We start from the raw sequence: 21,774 nt of genomic DNA on the forward strand, positions 1-21,774 counted from the left end.
CCTATATGTTCATAAACAGGAATGTTGAGGGCAAGGGAGAAAAACATTTTTCATGGAAAATATTTAGACAATATTTATTTAATATCTATTTTCTAAATAACATCTTTAAATCTCCAAATCAACTTAAATTTGTTTAAACTATGAAATATTCTTTAGAATGAAATTTCTCAAATGGGATGAATAGCATATTAAATTTTGACCCTAACACCTCTTCAAATAATATGCAATAACCATACAAGATGAAGATATTCATGTAAAGCATATACTGCCAGATTATTACAATTTTCATACATTAAAAATGCCAAAGCAAAAATCCTGAATCCAAGATTCAACAGACTTGAAATTAAAAGTGACAGACTAACCACATAAGTAAAACCCCTAGATATGGATCCACGTCTACGCAGTAATTCATTTTATGATAAATAAGGCAATTCAAATCAGTGAAAAAAAATATGGAACACTCAATATCAGGACAACTGCCCGGCTATTTTTTGGCTTGCCAATAATTCACTAAGGATTTTGAATGTACGTTAAAGTGAGATTAGCCTGTTGATTTCTCTCCTAGTATCATGAATTACAGGACTGGATTATCAAGGTTCCTGCAAAACACATGTAAATTAAGTATTTATGTATAAGGCTGAGCTTACCGTTCCCTGAATATGTGGTAGAACTTACTACAGTACTGTCTTGGAATCATAATCATTGGTGAAAGTTTAAAAATGATTTATTTTCTTTAATGTTAAAAGATCTATCGAGGTTTCTTTCCCCGAGTCAGTTTGGCAAATCTGTTAATATAAAAATTGTGAACAGCACTTTCTTGTTTCTTTAGGTCTGCTATAGTTGCCATTATTGCTTTTTGTTGTTGTTATCAATGTTGTTTATTTGTGCTTTCTTTCTTCTTTGTTTAATCAGTGCTGCCAGAAGTCTATTTTGTATGTCTTCCAAGTACAACATTTTGGTTTTAAGGATCTTCTCTACGTTTTATTTTCTATTTAATTAATTTCTGCTCTCATCTTTATTAATTCATTCCTACTATTTACTTTAGGATTCTATTTTTCTTTTATTAAATTCTTGAGGTGGTGACTTAATTAGCTGAATTTCCCAAAGTTTTTTGTTGCTGTTTTTAACTTTTGTACTGCAAAAATTTTCACACATACATAAAAGTAGAGAATACATTACAGTGAAACCCAAATACTCATCACCCAGCTTCAAGTCACAGCCAGTGTTACTTCATTTTATCTGTGCATCCTGCAACCTCCATGGGATTATTTTAAAGTAAGCCCCAACATCATTCCATTTCATCCTTAATACTTCCATATCTATCTTTAAAAGATAAAACTTTTTTACATAACCAAAACATCATTACACAACTTAAAAAATGTCTTATATCATCATATATAGAGTGTTCAAGTTTCCCTTACTGTCTCAATTTTCTAAAAAAAATCTGAGTTGTTAAAAATCAGGATACAAAGCATTGCACTGCACTGGTCTTTTAATCTACAGGTATCTGCCATTCTGTGTCTGTTGTTTTTATTGTGGTAAAACACACTAATGTAAAATTTATCATTTTAGCTATTTAAAAACATACAATTTAGTGGCATTAAGTACATTCACAATGTATAATTATCACCACTGTGTATCTAATTTCAAAACTTTTCCATCATTCCACATGGAAACCTTGCATCAATGAAGTACTCACTCCCTATTCCCTCCTCCCCCAGCCCTTGGTAACCACTAATATGTACCCTTTTGTGTGGGGCTTCTTTCAATTAGCATGTTTGCAAGGTTCATTCAAGCCATAGCATGTACTAGTACTTCATTCTTTTTATGGCTGAATAATATTCCATTATATGGATATACCACATTTTGTTTATCCATTCATCTGCTAATGGATATTCAGGTTGTTACCACTTTTTGGATACCTGAACAGAGCTGCTACGAACATTCCTGTATAACTTCTTGTTTGAACAAGTTTTCAATTCTTTTAGTATACCAAAATGGAATTGTTGGGTCATATGGTAATTCTATGTTTAACTTATTTAAGTACTGCCACACTGTTACACAGTGACTACATTATTTTACATTTCCACCAACCATCTATGAAGGTTCCAATTTCTCCACATCCTCACCAACAATTATTTTCTCTTTTTCTGATCACAGCCATCGTAGTGAGTTTGAAGTGGTATCTTACTGTGGTTTCAAATTTGCTTTTCCCAAATGATTAATGATGTTGAGTATCTTATGTGCTTCTTGGGCATTTGTGTATCTTCTTTGGAGAAATGTCTATTTAAGTACCCATTTTTAAAATTGTCTTTTTGTTGTCGACTTGTAAACGTTCTTTATATAGGATACATACCAGACCCTTATCAGATATATGATTTGCAAATACTTCCCATCATTCTGCAGGTTGTCTTTTCACTCTGGTGAAACAGTCCTTGGATGTACAAAAATTACTTTTGTTGAAGTCCAATTTATTTTATTAATTTTTGTTGCTTGTGCTTTTCATGTCATATTTTAAAAACCACTGCCAAACCCAAGGTGTGTTAATTTCCTTGGCTGCTCAAGCAAATACCATGCAATGAATTGGCTTAAAAAATAGGAATTTATTAGTTTGCAATTTTGAGGCTAAGAGAAAATCCAGGAAAAAGCTGGTAGAGGCTTTGGTCACTACCTAAAAAGCATCAAGGTAATGCTTTCTTCTCAAAGACTGGCATTCTGGGGCTGGTTGCTAGTGATCCTTGATCATGGGCTCCTCTAACACATGTCAATGCATACAGTGGCCTCTCCTGGCCTCTCCCTTCTCTTCCAGTTCTGCTGATCTTCAGCTCTTGCTTCTCATGGCTTTCTCTCTATCTGAATTTCATTCTGCTTATAAAGATCCATCCTGACTGAATTAGGCCATACCTTAACCGAAGTAACGTCATGAAAAGGTCCTACTTACAATGGGTTCACACCCCCAGGAATGGATTAAGTTTAAGAACATGTTTTTCTCAGGTACATACCTCCAAACTACCACACAAGGTCACAGAAGATTTGGTCCTATGTTTTCTTCTAAGAGTTTTACAGTTTTAGTTCTTAAATTTAAGTCTTCGATCCACTTCGAGTTGTTTTTCTGTGTATGGTATGAGGAAAGGGTCCAACCTCATTCTCTTATATGTGGATATCAAGTTATCCTAGCACCATTTGTTGAAAAAGCTATTCTTTTCCCAGTAAGCAGTCTTGGCAACCTTATAAAATATCAATTGACCATAGAAGTATGAGTATATTCATGACTCTCAATTCAATTCCACTGATCTATACATCTGTCTTTATGTTAGTAGCACACTGTTTTGATTACTGTACTTTTGTAACAAGTTATGATACTGGGAAGTGTAAGTCCAACTTTTCCTTTTTCAAGATTGTTTTGACTATTTGAGGTCCCTTGTAACTCCATTTGATTTTGAGGATTGACTTTTCCATTTCTGCAAACAAACAAAAAGGGTGCTGGAATTCTGATGAAGATTGCACTGAATTTGTAGATCACTTGGGGGATAACATTAAGTCTTCCAATCCATGAACACAGGGTGTCTTTCCATTTATTTAGGTCTTCTTAAATTTCTCTCATCAATGATTTCTAGCTTTCAGCGTGCAAGTTCTGTACCCCCTTTGTTGAATTTATTCTTAAGCATTTTAATCTTGTTGGTGCTATTATAAGTAGATTTTTTTCTTAACTTAATTTTTGGATTGATCCCTGCTAGCATACAGAAATACAACTGATTTTTGCATGTTGGTCTAGTATCCTACAACTTCGCTGAATTCATTTGTTAGCTCTAACAGTTTTTTGGTAGACTCTTTAGAATTTTCTACATGTAAAATCACATCATTTGAGAGTAGAGATAGTTACACTTCTTCCTTTCCAATTTGGATGTCTTTTTTTTTCCTTTTTCTCGTCCAACTGCTCTAAGTAGGTATTCAACAGTTCAATGTTGAATAGAAGGGGCAAAAGTGGACATCCTTGTCTTGCCCTAATCTTAGAGGTAAGACTTACAGTTCTGCCCCACTGAGTATGAGGTTAACTATCGGTTTTTCATAGGTGTCCTCTATCATGTTGAGGGAGTTCTCTTCTATTCCTAGTTTTGTTGAGTGGTATTATCATGAAAGAGTTGTTAGATTTTGTCAAATAATTTTTCTGCATCAACGGAGATGATGTGTTTTTTCCCCTTCATTCTCTTAATGTGGTGTATTACACTGATTGATTTTCCTATGTTGAACCACCTTTGTATTCCTGGAATAAATCCCACTTGGTCATGATATATAATCCTTTTACCACACTGCTAGATTTGGTTTACTGGCAATTAGTTTTGAGGGTTTGGGACCCCTATTCATAAGGGATACTAATTTATAGTTTTCTTATGATGTCTTGGGTATCAGGGTAATACTAACTTCAGAGAATGAGTAAGGAGTGTGTGCTGGTTTGAATGTATTATGTCCCCCAGAAAAAGCCATATTCTTTGGTGCAATCTTGTGGGGCAGACATATTAGTAGGGATTAAGTTGGAACATTTGGATTAGGTTGTTTGCATGGAAATGTGCCCCACCCAACTGTAGGTGATAACTCTGATGAGATATTTCCATGGAGGCATGGCCCCACCCATTCAGGGTGGGCCTTGATCAGTGGAGCCATATACATGAGCTGACAAACAGAAGGAGCTCGGTGCAGCTAATAGTGATATTTTGAAGAGGAGCTACAGCCAAAAGGGATATTTTGGAGAAAGCACAGGAGCTGCAGATGAGAGACATTTTGAAGACGGCCGTTGAAAGCAGACTCTTGCTCCGGAGAAGCTAAGAGAGGACACACCCCCCAAGAGCAACTAAGAGTGACATTTTTGAGGAACTGCAGTCTAGAGAGGAACATCCTGGGAGAAAGCCATTTTGAAACCAGAACTTTGGAGCAGATGCCAGCCACGTGCCTTCCCAGCTAACAGAGGTTTTCCGGACACCATTGGCTATCCTCCAGTGAAGGTACCCAATTGCTGATGTGTTACCTTGGACACCTTATGGCCTTAAGACTGCAACTGTGAAACCAAATAAACCCCCTTTTATAAAAGCCAATCCATTTCTGGTGTTTTGCATTCTGGCAGCATTAGCAAATGGGAACAGAGTGTTATTGACTCTTTTTTGTTTTTCCTTTATCTCACCTAACTGCTCTGGCTAGCATTTCCAGACAATGTCAAATAGAAGTGGCAAAAGTGGACATCCTTGTCTTGTCCTAATCTTAGAGGTAAGAATTTGAAAAGGATTGGTATAGTTTCTTTAAATGTTCGGTAGAAAATTTCCAGTGAAACCATCTGCTTCTGTTCTTTAGTTTGTTAGGAGGTTTATGATTACTGATTCAATCTCTACTTGTTATTGATCTGTTCAGATTTTCGATTTCTTCTTGAGTCAGTTTGGTAAACTGTATGTTTCTAAGACTTGTCCTCTTCATCTAGGTTATCCAATTTGTCAGCATACAGTTATTAATAATGTTTTCTTATAATCCCTTTTATTTCTGTAAAGTGGTAGTAATATCCCCACTTTTATTTTGGCAATTTTAGACTTTTTTCTTAGTCAATCTAGTTACAGGTTGTCTACTTTGTTGATCTTCTCAGAAAACAAGCTTTTGGTTTTGTTTATTTTCTCTACTATTTTTTAAATTATTTCAATCATATCTGGTCTCATCTTTGTTACCTTCCTCCTGCTGGTTTTGGATTTAGATTGCTCTTCTTTTTCTAGTTCCTTTAGGTGTTGAGGAATGACTTATCTCTATCATTTTACTTCTTGTTTTCTGTACATAGTATCTTTTTCATTCCTCAATTCATTCATTACCACTTTCTTGTGTGTTTAACTGATTTTTTTGTAGCGTACAATTTTTTTTCCTTCTCATTTCCTTTTCTGTGTATTTTGTAGTTATTTTTCTTAGTTGTTATCTTGGGGATTACATTCAACATCTTAAGCTTCTACAACTTAGTGTGACTTAATACCAACTTACTCCAATAGTATACAAATACTGTTCCTATGTATCTCCTTCCCACGCCCTTTATATTGTTATTGCTGCAGACTACATGTTTTTACATTGTGTGCCCATTATCATAGATTTATAATTAGTGTTTTATGCATTTGTCTTTTAAATTATACAGGAAAAAAAGAGGAATTACAAACCAAAAATACAGTAATAGTGACTTTTATATTTACCTATCTAGCTACCTTTACTTGTATTCTTTATCTTTGTATGGCTTTGAGTTACTGTTTGGCGTTCTTTCATTTCAGCCTGGAAGACTCCCGTTAGCATTTCTTATAGGGCAGGTCTACTAGTAATAAACTCCCCTCCAATTTTGTTTATCTTCAGTTTTTGTCTACATTTTTTCTTCATTCCTGAAGGACAGTTTCACAAGCTATCTGGCTAAATGTTTTGTTTTGTTTTGCTTTGTTTAATTTCTTCTGGCACTTTAAATATACCACCCCACTGCCTTCTAGCCTCCATGGTTTCTGATGATAATCAGATGTTAATCTTATTGATGATCCCTTGCACATCAAATTCATTTCTCTCTCTTGCTGCTTTTAAAGTTCTCTGCTTACCTTCGGCTTCTGAGAGTTTGAATGTGTTCTGGTGTGGCTCTATCTCTTTGAGCTTACCCTACTTGGAGTCCATCGGCTTCTTGGATGTCTAAGTTCATGACTTTTACCAAATTTGGGAAGCTTCAACCAATATTTCTTCAAATATCGTTATCTCTTCTCCTCTGATACTCCCATTACGCCATATGTTAGTACTCTGGTGTCCCACAAGTTTCTGAAATGTTTATTTTTCTTTCTTTCTGTTCCTTAAACAGGATAATTTCATTATCTTCAAGCCTGCTGATCTCTTCTGCTTGCTCAAATCTGCTTCTTAACTCCTCTAGTGAATTTTTCATTTGTTATTGTACTTTTCAGGAACTCCAAAATTTCTGTTGACTTCATATTATAATTTCTATCTCTTTATTGATATTCTCTATTTGTTTGGGCATCACTCTCCTGGTTCCTTTTCATTCTTTGTTCACAGTTTCCTTTAGCTCTTTGAGCATATTTAAGCCAGCTGATTTAAAGTCTTTGTCTAGTAAGTCTAGCAAGCCTGGCTTACTCATGGACAGTTTTGTTTATTTATTTTTCCTGTTAATGGGCCATTTTTTCTTGTTTCTTTGCATGCTTTATCACTTTTTGTTGAAAACTGGACATTATAAATATTATGATATATAAGAAAAAGAAAATAAAGTACAAGAGTATAGTAGAGAAGTGAACAAAACAAACTAAAAGATTCTCCTAGTTTTTGCAGATTGGCTAGGTATTAGGGCATTCCTTCAAAACTTAGACAGGTTGTTTATAACTCTGCCTCAATCTACACTTCCTGCTTTGTTGGGCCTATACACCAGCCAGCAGTGAAAGCTTATGGTCTTCCCAGGTCTTTTCTGAACACATGTCCTGCTCTGGATATGTGTACTGGCTCTCTTTATGTTCCCCAAAATACACAGAAGCTATTCAGAGTCCTAATTCCCCAAAGATTCTCACTCCCAAACTTACTTTCCCTAGACTTCAATTATGTCTACAGTTTGCCTCAACTGTTATTTTCTGCCCCAGGCAGCAGCAACTTATACATTTGGCTTTCAATGTTTTCTAGGACCATTTTGTTTCATTGTAGCCACTTCACAGCCCTGAGAGAGTTTGAAGTTTGGTGAAACAAAGGTAGGTCCCTGCATCAGTCACTCAGGGAACCAGCAAACAGGTCAAAATACCCAAATATAATTCTTGGGACCAAGATCTACTTTGCTCCCTCCAAGACCAGGTACCCATACCAGGATGTGGGCTGCTGACTTCAAGATTGCCATCACATCAAAGAAGGGGCTGGGACAGGACTAAGTAAAAATGTTATAAAGTTCTGTTTCAGTGGCCTTTCTCCTGATTAAGCATTTGCTTGGTTACTGTAAATCTCTGACTGTCTTCCAGAATTCCACTAAGGTTGACTCTGAAAATCTGTACAAGGTTTATCAGTGCTTGTGGGGAGGGATAGCCACCAAAGGTTCCTACTCCACTAGTTTTCCTGATCTCTGTTTTGGTCTTTGCTTTCTTGTCTTACCACTTGTTTGCTAAAGAAACTGGGCCATGTGTCCTACAGTATTTCTCACATAATGGAGTTTCCTGATTGCATCTTTGTGGGGGTGTTTATTAAGTTCTTGTAGTCTCTGCACTTCCTGAAAACTAGTGTTTGAGCTAGAGGTATGACAAGATCAGATTCAATTTTTCTATGGCAAGAATATTCGTAAGTGGTGTTGTGTACTTTCTATTGAATCACATTAGGGGACTCATAATGTCTGTCATCCTTTGTTATGCTAACATTGATCAGTGCATTCAGGTACTGTCAGCCTAAGCCATCTATTATAAAGGTCTCCACCAGCCTTTCACCTAATGGTTTTAACAGCCTTTGATGAATAATAACAATATATACTATTTCATCAGAGGATGCAAAATGATGACATTCTACCTCTATCATTCTTTCCACATTTATTAGCTGATATTATTCTATAATGAACTTTCTCTCATCAACTATTTTGTGACTCTGAGGTGTACTTCACATAGTGAATTACTTACCAGTTTTATGAATGAATTGGTTCCAACGCATCTTTCAAAGGTAAACAATGTTTTTTGTTCTTTTAACAAACAGAAACAAACAACAACAAAAAAAGCTTCATAAATTTTAACTTATTTGTTGTGGTTCAAACAATTGCAATAATTATTCTTGAAGCTCAAATTATCTATGGCTAATGGCAACCCTTTCAAGGTCCTTCTGACACAATCCCAAATTGTCTTTGATAGTGCCCTACTTTCTAGTATGACAAATTGTGTAATTCCTAATCCAGAAGTCAGATCAGCCATTTTATAGAAGGAACACTGATTCATTTTAGTGAAAAATAGTATTTTAAAATCAGGATATGGACACTAAGGGAGTTCACTGCTTCTTGTTTAGTTATTAGATCTAGGCCATATCAGATCTCACAAGTTTTGATTCTTGAAATTGAACAATGATGAAAATACATATATCCAGTTTTGTTTTGTTTTTCAGCTCTTACAGGATTGTAAACTGTCTCCCAACTGTATACATTTTTAAGTTATCTTTTTAAAATTGATTTCCAACTTAATTACATTGTGGTCTGAATGAGATCAATTCTTTAATATTTGTTGATTTTTGTTTTTCAGTTTAATACATGTTCAATGTTGGTAAATGTTTCATCTGAAAATAATGTACACAAGCTAAATTTGGGGGCATTGTTTGTGTATCTGTGTATGTATGTATACACAGGCAGAAACAGATATATAGATATATGCACTAAATCAAGTTTTATTAAAGTATTGTTCAAATCATATCCTTAAAATTTTTCTGCCCACTTAATCACTGAGAGAAGTATGAGAAAAAAAAAAACTATGTTGGTAGATTTATTGATTTCTCTTTCTGATTTTTTGAAATTTTAACATAATTTTTGAGGTTACATTATCAGTTACTTACATTTAGATTGTTCTATCTTCCTAGTAAATTGTTACTTTTCCTATTACGTAATGAACCCTTTCTTGATTAAATTTTTTGGCCTTAAAATCTGTTTTGTCAAAAACTAATATAGTAAAAGCAAGTTTGATTTTGTTAGAAAGCTCTCTTGTCCTTTTATTATCAAACTTTCTGTGTTTCATCTTGTTTTAGGGATGTCTCTTGTAAAGAGTATACAGCTGAACTTTTTCCTTATCCAGTCTATCAAAATCTTGGTCTTTTAATTGTCAAGTTTAGCTCATTTACATTTACTTCAAAGCAGCTATACCTTTGAATTTTGAGCTTCCTTTTCATTTACCTTAGTTATTTGCAGTTTTCTTCTTTTTCTGTTTTCTTTGAAATTGATCCAGTTTTTATTTTTCCTTTATTGCTCAGAAAACTGTGTACTCTATTCTGCTATTAACCCTTCAATGTGAGACTTGCCTAAATATCTAAAATTAATCACTATTTGTACTTGTCTCCTACACAATTGCACAATTTTAATTTCACAATCCCTTCTATTTTACATACTCTTAGTATTTTTCTGAAAACATCCTGATATTGCTCCCATCCTTAAATGGATTCTGACTTCTATTGTTTCTGTTGAAAAATCTGTTGTCACTTAAATTGTCACTGCTTGGTAAACTCTCTTTCCTCTCTGATGATTCTTAAAATAGCCTCTTTTGTCCTTGGTGTTCCCAAGTGTCACAACTATGTATTTGTGCATTTAATATTATTTTCCTCTAGGATAACACTATGCTTCCTGAGTTTGAGGATTTGAGCTTTAAGTCATTCACAAATTCTATGCATTCAGGGCAATATCTTCCTATTTGTCTACCACATCACTAGTTTTCTCTTCAAGTCTGTCTATTCTGCATTTTAACCTATCCTGTGAGTTTTTTTAATTTTAGGGACTCCTGTATTGATTCTAGATGTTCTATTTATCTCCCATTCTACCCCTGCTCTCTCTGGTCTTAATTTTTTAAATAGCTTTTTTGTTATTGTTCTTATGTTTCTGTATCCTTTTTTAAAAAAATATCTTTAATCAGTTTTAACATTTTAATTTTATTATTTAATTTCCTACTATAATACTGTTTAATTTTCAATTAATTTTATTTAACATTAAATGTTTCTTATTACTTAATTGGTTTAAATATCTTAACATTTAATGAATATTTAAAATAAACATTTAATTAATTTAAATTAATTAATGATGGACAAATTAACAATTACTTGATAAATAAAACTAACTGATTGAATATCTATTAATATTTAGTATTAGATATGAAATTAAATATTTATTATTTAATAGTTATTTCCTAGTTCTCCTTTCTGAAGTTTTGGAGGATATAGTTCTGCCGTGTATTGTGGTTTCTGCTTAAGGTAAATTTTGTTGGTAATTTTGGATACTGAGCTCAACTTCTGTAGGCTTTATGTTTGGGAATGCCACACAGCCTAACAGCAAATGTCCCCCTGAAGACAGGTTCTGTGTCAATGTTAATTTCTCAGTTTGCGGTTTTCTGGACCACATTGTTAGTATAAATTTAAACCACAAACCCAAACAAGGGTAAAAGAGTGGCCACAAATTCTTACAAGAAACGTTCCCCCTTCACTCAGATCCCTTGTGAAGATACACAAGTTTCCTCATTTTATTCTGTGACTCTGAGTAGTTCCCCCTCCCCACCCAGTCTACTCTTTCAGTGAGAGTACAAGCACACTTCATTCTATTGCACTTTGCTTTACTGTGTTTCACAGATATTGTGCTTTTTACAAATTTAAGGTTGGTGGCAACTCAGCGTAGAACAACTCTATCAGCACCATTTTTCCAACAGCATGTGCTCATTTCATTTCTCTGTGTCACATTTTAATTAAAGTATGTACATAAACTGTTTTTTTAGACATAATACTATTGCACACTTAACAGACTACAGTCTATTGTAAATATAACTTGTATATGTACTGGGAAACCAAAAACTTCATGTGACTAGATTTATTTGATATTCACTTTACTGCAGTGGTCTGCAACCAAACCCACAGTATCTCCAACGTACTCCTGTACAATCCTTTCAGATTTAAGACTTTAAGAGGTAAACTCAGTTTCTAACTCATCTCTCCCATACCTAATGCCTCCACTATTATTTCCACATGGCTAGTAAAATCTAAGCCTCTTAGTTACCAAGAGCAGCAGCATTGGCAAAGTAAAAAAATAAACAAACAAAAACTGTGAACAACCTAAATGGCCACTAATACCAGAGCAATTAAAAAAGTTATGGCATATCCATATGATGGATCAATATACAAAACATAATGTTAAGTGAAAAAGGAAAATGATAAATCTAATCCATTTTTTTCACACAAAAGTATTATGCTCTACACTTGACTAATCCACATCTTGGGCAAATGACTTATTTTATGTATGGTAAAAGTTGCCACTGTAAGCCTTAGTTTACACAAGCATTAAATGAGGATTAAAAAAACGTATTTCACAAACACATTGAGTAGATTAAATAAGATGATGCAAATATAGAAATCTGACTAGCATGATAAAAGTCTCAATAAAAGTCAGCTATTATTATTATTATTATTATTATTAATTAGGCATTTGAGTTCCTTAAAAGTTACTGAGTTTTATCTAGGGCAACAAAAGTCTTCATGATACAATAATATTCACAATGGGTTCTAATCACCTGTAAAATTCATTAACATCAATTGCAACTATGTATCTTAGTTTGGTCCACAAATCTCTCAACAATAACCCAGTGTTATAAAAATCCAGTAATACAAAGTAAACACAACACAAATACAAATCTTGAAAAGTCTATGAAAATAATAAATGAGGTCTATGAAAATAATACTGGAGAAATGCTCATCTCATGAAAACCTGTGAGCAATAAAAATCTGGCAGAATCATTCCACAGAATAGCTAAAGAAGGGAAAACTCAACAAGGATGATTACAGAATAGAAATCACAAAGGAAAATGTTAAGGGATTACAAAAACCTCTTTAAAAACTTGTAAAGCCTCAAGAGTTTTGGTAAAATTGATGCACTAGTTTAGTCAATGTAATAAATGCCAGGAAAATCAAGCATAAAGTAAAGCATGCTTTCAGACTACCAAACAATTTTATTGGAAAACTTAACGTCAAAATATATCACGAGTCTTTGTGAAGTATGAGAATTAGCACAGCTACAACTGCAATCTAAATTTTGTTAAATATATGGTAAAATAAACATTTTCATTTCTCAAGATTGACCCTAACAAATCTTTTTTCATGAATAACTATGAAACTTTAGTCTTCATTTTAAATAGATTCACTTTAAGCTGTCTTTTCCAAGTACCAATTATCCACACCTAGCAAGGATTTTTCAAAAAAGTATATTCCTAGTGGGGGAAAAAACTATTATCTAAACTGTTAACAGTGGTTACATTTGGGAGAAAGAAAATGGGTGAGGGAAAAGGATTACAAAGGATAACTATCTTTTTATATTACACACGCATCTCAGCACTGCTTGAACATGCTACAAACGTAATATTTTTGTAATTAAAAACAAAAATCACTAAAATATTAAAATATGCTAAGTTTTTATCTAATATGACATTACTATAAACTGACACAAGAGAAAACAAAGGTAATGAAAATTGATGAACAGATTTTTATTGGACAGTATTACTCGCAGTAGGAAAATGATGAATAGAGAAAACGGAATTCTTTTATATATTAGACAGTATAATAAAACAAGTGGCACATAAATTAATTGATATTGGAAAGATAACTCCAAAAATTGCAGAATGCTGAGTAACCTTGACTTTTTGGTCTAAGAATGACCTAGAACTACACTGTCCAATATAGTAGTAACTAGCAATACTGAGCACTTCAAACGTGGCTAGTGTGAAATGAGATGTTTCTGTGTCTGTAAAATACTGGATTTCAGGGATTTAAGTATAAAAAAAAGAATTTAATATATCTCAATATTTTTATATTGATTATATGTTGAAATAATATTTTGACATACAGGGTTAAATAAAGCACAAGGAAATTAATTCCATCTATTTTTATGTTTTTAAATGTATATCAGGGAACTTAAAATTACATACGTGACTCACATTTGTGGCCCATATTCTATTTCTACCAGAGCAGAGCTTGTCTAAGATCTTGCCACAAAGACAAACACAGTGTGCTTTTCCTCTTGTGTTTTGCCTGCTTTGAATTTTTCCACTTTCAGCAACATGGGAATACACCAAATCAAGAAATCGAAACTACAGACAAACCCTTTAGTATTCTATAAGTTCACAATGATCATAAAAAACAAAGCTTCAGGCTCGGGCAAGATGGCGGCATAGAGAGGAGTGGAAGCTAAGTAGTCCCCCTGGAACAACTACAAAAAACCAGAAACAACTAGTAAATAATCCAGAATAACTGCGGGGGGACAAAGGAGACCATCCATTCATCATACACCAACCTGAATTGGGAGGAATGCCTGAGAACACAGCATAAAATCTGTAAGTAAAACCTGCAGAACCAGGTTGGGAGACCCCCTCCCCTATAGCCCGAGCTGCAGAGCCTCGTGGTGCCACAGAGAAGCTCTCTCCCAGCAAGTGAATACAGCTCAGCTGAGCTCCAACTGGGGTTTTAAGTAGCGAGTGTGAACTGCTCACTACAGGTACGCAGCCCCAAAAAACAGACAGAGGCTTTGGGTGACAACTGACCTGGGAGAGCCGGAGGGTTGTCTTGGACTGGGTCTGAAGGGGACTATCTGTTTCTTTTTTGGCTCAGTGGAGAAAGCCCCAGTCATTTTTAGTTTCCAGGGCTGTGACTCTGGGAAGGGTGGAGACACCACAAGCAGAGCGAGACCATTGAAATGCTAATGACCTCCACCTGAGGGGTCTCTCTTCTCTAGGAGGAAAGGGGTGGGGCCCTTTCCATTCAGAACCAGACCACAGAGCCTGGGGGAACACGGCCATACCTCCTCACACCAGTCAAGAATTATAGGCTAACAGGCGTCACCTGCTGGGCAGAAAAGCACAGTGACCTGAGGCATCAAAGGGTGGAGCAATTTTCTAAGACACACCCCCAGGGAAACCAGATACAGAATATTTCTTCCCTCTGGGACCTGAGCCTGTTCTGGTCTGGGAAAACCTGATTTGGATAACCAAGGAAACCATGCCTAGACAACACAAAATTACAACCTACACTAAGAAAAACAAAGTTATGGCCCAGTCAAAGGAACAAACGTACACTTCAACTGAGATACAGGAATTTAAACAACTAATGCTGAATCAATTCAAAAAGTTTAGAGAAGATATTGCAAAAGAGACAGAGGCTGTAAAGGAAGCACTGGACATGTATACAGCAGAAATCAAAAGTTCAAAAAACCTACTAGTAGAAACTATGGAAATGAAAGGCACAACACAAGAGATGAAAGACACAATGGAAACATACAGCAGCAGATCTCAAGAGGCAGAAGAAAACACTCAGGAACGGGAGAACAAAACACCTGAAAGCCTACACGCAAAGGAGCAGATGGAGAAAAGAATGAAAAAATATGAGCAACATCTCCGGGAACTCAAGGATGAAAGAAAGTACAATAATGTACGTATCATTGGTGTCCCAGAAGGAGAAGAGAAGGGAAAGGGGGCAGAAGCAATAATAGAGGAAATAATTAATGAAAATTTCCCATCTCTTATGAAAGACATAAAATTACAGATCCAAGAAGCGCAGCGTACTCCAAACAGAAGAGATACGAATAGGCCTACGCCAAGACACTTAATAATCAGATTATCAAATGTCAAAGACAAAGAGAGAATCCTGAAAGCAGCAAGAGAAAAGCAATCCATTACATACAAAGGAAGCTTAAAAAGACTATGTGTGGATCTCTCAGCAGAAACCATGGAGGCAAGAAGGAAGTGGTGTGATATATTTAAGATACTGAGAGAAAAACCACCAACCAAGAATCCTGTATCCAGCAAAGCTGTCCTTCAAACATGAGGGAGAGCTCAAAATATTTTCTGACAAACAGACAATGAGAGACTTTGTGAACAAGACACCTGCCCTACAGGAAATACTAAAGGGAGCACTACAGGGTGATAGAAGACAGGAGTGTGTGGTTTGGAACACAATTTTGGGAGATGGTAGCACAACAATGGAAGTACACTGAACAAAGGTAACTATGAATACGGTTGAGAAAGGAAGATGGGGAGCATGTGAGACACCACAAGAAAGGAGGAAAAGTAACGACTGGGACTGTGTAACTTGGTGAAATCTAGAGTATTCAACAATTGTGATAAAATGTACAAATATGTTCTTTTACGAGGGAGAGCAAGCAAATGTCAACCTTGCAAGGTGTTAAAAATGGGGACGTATTGGGGGAGGGATGCAATCAGCATAAACTAGAGACTGTAACTTGTCCGGCGCTGCCCCGCTCGGTCCCTGGTTCCCGGCCGGCGAGGGGAAACAGGGAAGGAGAGAGAGAGATGCAGACTGCGCGAACTAACCTGGTCATGAATTACGACTCGAACCACACGGCAGTTGTGAAAGCAAGCCCTTTACTACAGCTAGATGAACATTCTGTGTTACTGGTTCCCACACGGGGCACGGCGCCTCGTGGGAGAGCAGCCTCGATGTGGCCGTCAGGCACGGCTCCTTGTGGGCTGTCTCCCCGAGCTTTGCCCGGGAACTTTCTTATAAACCTTGCGTGTATCCAATGGGCTAACGCCACGCACACAAGCATGATTGGTGAATACAGCGGGTGGTTACATACATCAGAAGCCGGAAGCAGGATGTGGGCGCCATCTTGGCACCACTCGATGGGCGGGGGGAACTCAAGGGCAGGCTGCAGCTTGTCTACTAGGCCAAATCCAGAAGGTGGCTGCTCACAGTAACTAATAGAATCATTGTATTGTGCTTCCTTTAATGTAACAAAGGTGATAAGAGGGGGGGATAGGGGAGGCATGTTAGACACTTGACATTGGTGGTATTGTCTGATTCTTTATTCTACTTTGATTTAAGGTTATTTTTCCTTTTGCTGCTTCCTAGCTGTCATTTTTTTGTTTCCTCTTTCTTTTGCCTCTCTACCTTCTTTGACTCTCCCTCCTGCCTTGTGGAAGAAATGTATATGCTCTTGCTTAGTATGAGCAGAATGTTCAATTAGGATGAACTTAAATGTTTGGAAATGAACAGGGGTGTTGGTAGCAAGATGTGAGAATAACTAACAGCGCCGAATGGTGTGTGAATGAGGTGGAAAGGGGAAGCTCAGAGTCATATATGTCACCAGAAGGAAAGTTGGAGGTCAAAAGATGGAAATGTATAAAACTGAATCCTATGGTGGGCAATGTCCGTGATCAACTGTACAAATACTAGAAATCACTTCATGAACCAGAACAAATGTATGACAATACAATTAGAAGTTAATAATAGAGGGGCATATAGGGAAGAACTATATACCTATTACAAACTATATACTACAGTTAGTAGTATTTCAACATTTTTTCATAAACAGTAACAAACGTACTATATCAATACTAGGAGTCAACAATTGAGGGGGGTTGGTTAGGGATAGGGGAGGTTTAGAGTTTCCTTTTCTTTTTTTCTTTTTTCATCTTTCACTTTATTTCTTGTCTGGAGTAATGAAAAGTTTCTAAAAATTGAACAAAAATTAAGTGTGATGGATGCACAGCTGTATGAGGGTACCCAGGGGCAAGTGATTGTACACTTTGGATCTTTGGATAATTGTATGGTATCTGAACAATCTCAATAAAAATGAAAAAAAAAAAAGGTGAAAAAAAAAAAAAACAAAGCTTCAAAATAAGTAAAGTCTTCTCTTGTTTTATAGATAAGAAAATAAGAGTGATTAGACAATGTTCCATGTGATAAGTTATTCTCAACAAATTCAGGAGCATTTTCCCCAGTTTAACTTTTTTTTTCCCCCTGAAATGAGGGCTTTTTATATATGTTTGAAACTGCGAAGGGCCCTAGATGGAAAAACATTTCTTTGAATATTAGAAAAACAACTTCGTTTTACAACATTATCAAGAGTTTTCTTTATTCTCATTGGTCTACTTCTTACAAACTGGCAAATCTAGAGATGCCAAGATCCTTGGTTCATCGGTGTATATTTCCATTTGTAAAACTACAAAAATAACTTACAAATTTGGTATGTTTCTCATTAAACGTGATATGCAAAACATATTAAGTTACACAAGCAAACCCCAAATTTCTGAACACTAAAATAATTATGTACATTTAAATTCTAGCCATCCCCTTAGAAAGAATTACCTTAGACAGAAAAAGGTCTAGAATCATTTACTGCAGAATGTTAACAGTGGTTATCTCTGGATATCTACTGTTATCTCTGGAGGTTGAGGAGGATAACTGTTATAAAGGACATATTTATATTACTTTTTAAATCCTGGAATAAAAATTTAGCAACTGTGATGGTTTGAAGATGTATGTACCCCAAAAAGGATCAGGTTCTTAAAGCTAATCCATTCGTGTGGGTGTGGACCCACTGTAACTAGGATCTTTTCTTGGTGAGTAGGATCTTAACTTGAGATGTGACCCATCTCATTTAGGGAGTGTGTCCTGGTCTTCTTGCTGGAGTCCATTATAGGATGATAAAAAAAACAGAGAATACACAGAAAAGTCAGAGAAGCAAAGACAGAAGCTGAGAGAGGACACACAGAAAACAGAAAGAAAGCCAGAGACAGAGCAGCCTGAAGCTGAAAGCAACGAAACCCGGGAAAGAAAAGAACCAGCGGACACCACCAAGTGCCCTCCCATATGACAGAGGAGTCCCAGATCATCAGCAGCCCTTCTTCAGGAAGAAGGTACCATCCTGTTGATGTCTTCATTTGAACATCTTCATGGCCTAAGAGCTGTAAGCTTGTAAGTTAATAAATCCCCACTGTAAAAGCCATTTCTGATATATTGCATTTTGTCAGCTTTAACAAATTAAAACAGCAACTATAAGATTTGAAATTCTAACAATGCCCACTTTGTCAAAAAAAAAAAAAAATGCAAGGGAAGAATTAAGGAGACTACAATACTCTAACTGATCCATTTTTTACCTCAGGACATTAATACCTTGAGTTCAGTATTTGTATACAAATGAAATTCACATACTCAAAATCTTTCTTAAAAGTTATCTCGGTCTTAGGAGGGCTCAGGATTAAAGCTCGTTCAAGTCAATTTGTAAATCATCTGAATTCAGTCAGTCTAAGGAACATAAACTTAAACTCTGCTCTTTAGGAATGGCCAGTAGAGTAGATATCTTGGTGTACTGGGTGATCTTGTGAAAGTAGCAGTTAATATTCATTGATAAACTTTTAGATAGTGTTCAGTGTTCCTGTGGCAAACCAGATTACCAAGTTCTTTTTCTTGACCACTATGGGCCAAGAAAATACCTGATGAATGAAGTCTCCAAGTGGAGAAAATGGGTTTCTTTAATAAGTTACACCTTTTCTAAAACAACAGATGTTCAAAGGTCTATAATGGAGGAAAAAACCTAGTTTTAAGAAAAAATTTAATAAAGCTAACAAAAAAAGTTTTTTTTTTTAATTTTCCATGATACTAAAACATATGATAGGATGTGCTCTTATCGGGCAGTAGGGGGCGCACATCAGGGGAAATTCTAGAGAGCGCCTCTCCTTTTTGGTGCTTGTGCGGCCCTGTATGACTGTAAGGGGGATGGCGCAAGAAGCCGAGCCTGCGGGGCAGCCCTGAGCCCTCCGATCGAGGTTCCCACGCTTTTGGCGCCAGGAGCCTCCTCCTGCGAACCCAGTACAGTCAAGTGCCCCGGTGGCCTGGGCCGTGCCAGTGGAATCGCTGCCGAGGCCTAGCACGTCAGACGTCCGCATGCCCATGAAAAGAACAGGGGAGCCACGAGAGACCCCAGCTCCAGTTGCAAAAAAACCTGCATGGCAAATGTGCAATACCAACATGTCTACATCTACTTGTGGTGGTGTAAGCACCTCAAAGATTCCTGTTTTGGAACAAGAGACCCTGGTTAGACCAAAGCCGTTGCTTTTCAAGTTGTTAAAATCTGTTAGTTCACAAAAAGACACACAATGAAAGAGATTATATTTTATCTTGGCAAGTATATTATGGCTAAACAATTATATGAAGAGAAGCAACAATATATTGTATATTGTTCAAATGATCTTCCAGGGGATTTGTTTGGAGTGCCAAGCTTCTCTGTGAAGCAGCACAGGAAAATTTATACAATGATCTACAGAAACCTGGTAGTGGTGAATCAGCAGGAACCATCAGATTCAGGCACATCTGTGAGTGAAAACAGGTGTCACCTTGAGGATGGCAATGAGCAAAAGGACCCTGTGCAAGAGCAGCAGGAAGAGAAACCTTCACCCTCAAATTTGATCTCTAGACCAACTACCTCATCTAGAAGGAAAGCAATTAATGAGACAGAAGAAAATTCAGGTGAATTAGCTGGTGAACAACCAAGAGCCACAAATCTGATAGCATTTCCTTTTCCTCTGATGAAAGTCTTGCTCTCTGTGTAATAAGGGAGATATGTTGTGAAAGAAGCAGTAGTAGTGAACTGACAGATTCCATCAAATTCGGATCTTGATGCTGGTATAAGTGAAATTCTTATGATTTGATTTCACAAACTGATTTCACTTGATTGCCAGTTTGAAAAAGTAGTATCTGATTTTTTAAAAATATAAACAGGACCTTTAAATGTTACTTATTTAGTAACTTTCTTGTAAGGAGCTAAACTTTGTGTGAAAGCTTTAATATTTAAATCTTATATACGCTTAAACTTTCTGATCCTTAGTTTCGCTGCTCTTTCAGAGCCTCTTAAAATACTCTTCACAGGTGAAAAAGAAATTGGTGGTTATGTTTGGCGCAACAGAAGTAGAAACAGACTACTTATTCTCCAGCCTCTTTGGTATAGTAAGGGATAGGTGATGATGATGTCCATTGAGAAGTCTTTGAAAACAGCCATCATTTACCCTCAAGACAACTTTTTTTAAAGCTCCATAGTAGCATGTGGAGTTGTCCTGGGGAGGTCCAACCTGATACATAATTTCAGGATTTAGTGGGAATCAATTGTTTCTCTTAAGTGAAGATTTAAGACACCTGAGGTTCTTCTTGGGTTGTGTTACACCGTCCCTGTTAGCTTCCTAGGTTACAGAGCTTTGCTTAAGGCCAAAATTTTCATTTTTTTTAAATTAAAAAATATATATACGATAAACTAAAAATAAAAAATCTGTATTCTCACCTTCCAGAGACAACCACTGTTAACATTTTGCTGTTGATGTATCTAAACGTTTTTCTAAGTAATTCTTTATAAAGCTTTGTGAAACACTTACTTATTATGAGTCCTATGTGGAAAGACTTTCTAAGCCAGTTTTTTTCCAAAATTTTTTCACTGCAATCCACAGTAAGAAATATATTTTATATCATGACACAGTACACATACACATATGACTGAAAAAGGTTTCAAAAATACTTAACCTTATTATGTGAAATGCTCTTATTTTATCTAGTCTATTTCACGTTTTAATTGAAAATTTAAAAAATTCTTATTATTTAATTTCACAAATCAATTTCACTTGATTGCCAGTTTGAAAAACATTACTCTAAACAGCATCTTCAATATCAGACATTTACAGAACAGGGATAGTAAACATTCTCTATTTCAAATGATTTGGAATTCTGGTTGTATAACAGGATAAAAGGGAAAGTAAGACACGAGTAAAAAGATTGGAAGATTACACCACTTGACCAGGAGACTTTAGCAGAATAATAAACTTAGGAATACACCCAGTCTTTCCATACTTTCAAGGTCTTCCACTCCCAGTGTCGAACATAGTATATGCAAACTGCTAAACTGGGCCATGTATAAAGTGATCCCACCAGGCCTTATGCAATATGAAAGGCTGCATCACCCCATACACAATGCACTGTTAACAACCTCCAGATTACCGGTTTTTAGTAAGCACCTAATTTTTATTTTCTCTCTCCACCACCTGTCATTTCTTGACACTTTAAGCATTTCTATTTCTCTCTTTCTAATGGGCTTTGCAAATTCCATTGTGTTCAAATTATATTCAAAGTAGAGTCAAAGGCTTCTAAGTAAGATTCTGAAGTACTTCTAATTTGAACAAAGTGTTATGAACTTTAACAGGTGGTATCTATTCTGGCCACTTACCAGATCTTATTTGTTCACTTGATGACCTTGTTTGTGATCCAAAC

At 36.0% G+C, this 21,774-nt stretch overlaps 1 protein-coding gene and 1 pseudogene across 7 annotated transcripts in view; one reads left to right on the forward strand and one right to left on the reverse strand.

Annotated features, from left to right (window-relative positions):
* The window catches only part of R3HCC1L (R3H domain and coiled-coil containing 1 like), a 177,873-nt gene that overhangs the window by 55,962 nt on the left and 100,137 nt on the right, over nt 1-21,774 (reverse strand). The gene's annotated exons all lie outside the window — the stretch shown is intronic.
* On the forward strand, nt 19,480-20,174 carry LOC119509868 (annotated as a pseudogene).

This window comes from Choloepus didactylus, chromosome 15, assembly GCF_015220235.1.
Source record: "Choloepus didactylus isolate mChoDid1 chromosome 15, mChoDid1.pri, whole genome shotgun sequence".
NCBI lineage: Eukaryota > Metazoa > Chordata > Mammalia > Pilosa > Megalonychidae > Choloepus > Choloepus didactylus.